Below are 1,230 nucleotides of genomic sequence, written 5' to 3'. Positions count from 1 at the left end.
ATGCATAGCCTGTCCTTGCTACTACTGTTGTTACCCTTTACCTGCAATCCTAATGCTTAGTATAGGATGCTAGTTTATCATCAGTGGCCCTACATTCTTGTCCGTCTACCATGCTATACTATCGGACCGTGATCACTCGGGAGGTGATCGCGGGTATATACTATATACTTTATACATGATACATTTGATGACTAAAGTCGGGTTGGCTAGAGAAGTACCCGCGGTTGATTCACAAATTGGGGGCTGGAAGGACATACTTTCCCGACGGCCCTCTGTGTGGATCTTTGTGGCGAAGCGACAGGGCAGGTTGAGACCACCTAGGAGAGAGGTGGGCCTGGCCCTGGTTGGCGTTCACGGTTATTTCAAGATAACACGTTTAACGAGATCTTGGTATTTGATCTGAGTCTGGCCACTCGCCTATACGCACTAACCATCTACGCGGGGACAATTATGGGCACTCGGCATCGTGGTATCAGCTGAAGCCTTCATGACATCAGCGACTGAGCGGCGTGCACCGGATTGGACCATAAGCCTGCTCTTGTATTAAGGGGGCTAGTTCTGCTTCCGTTCGCGTTCACAACGTGCAGGTGTGCAAAGGGCGATGGGCCCAGACCCCTGCGCCATAGGATTTAGACCGGCGTGCTGACCTCTCTGTTGTGGCTAGGTAGGGCTGCGACGTGTTGATCTTCCGAGGTCGGGCATGACCCAGAAAAGTGTGTCCGGACAAAGGGGGTCGAGCATGTTGGGAAATGTGGTGCACCCCTGCAAGGAAGTTAATCTATTCGAATAGTCATGATCTTTGGTAACAGGACGACTTGGAGTTGTACCTTGACCTTATGACAACTAGAACCGGATACTTAATAAAACACATCCTTCCAAGTGCCAGATACAACCAGTGGTCGCTCTCTCACAGGGCGACGAGGGGAGGATCATCGGTTAGGATTATGCTATGCGATGTTACTTGGTGAACTTACCTTCTGCTCTCTTCTACATGCTGCAAGACGGAGGTGGCCAGAAGCGTAGTCTTTGATAGAACTAGCTATCCCCCTCTTATTCTGGCATTCTGCAGTTCAGTCCACATATGATACCCATATTCCATTTGATACCAATGCATACATATGTAGTGTAGCTCGCGAGTACTTTGGATGAGTACTCACGGTTACGTTGCTCCCTCTTTTCCCCCTTTCTATACCTGATTGCTGCGACCAGACGTTGGAGTCCAGGAGCCAG

This window comes from Triticum dicoccoides, chromosome 4A (genome assembly GCF_002162155.2).
Source record: "Triticum dicoccoides isolate Atlit2015 ecotype Zavitan chromosome 4A, WEW_v2.0, whole genome shotgun sequence".
NCBI lineage: Eukaryota > Viridiplantae > Streptophyta > Magnoliopsida > Poales > Poaceae > Triticum > Triticum dicoccoides.
This window is presented reverse-complemented; position numbering follows the sequence as displayed.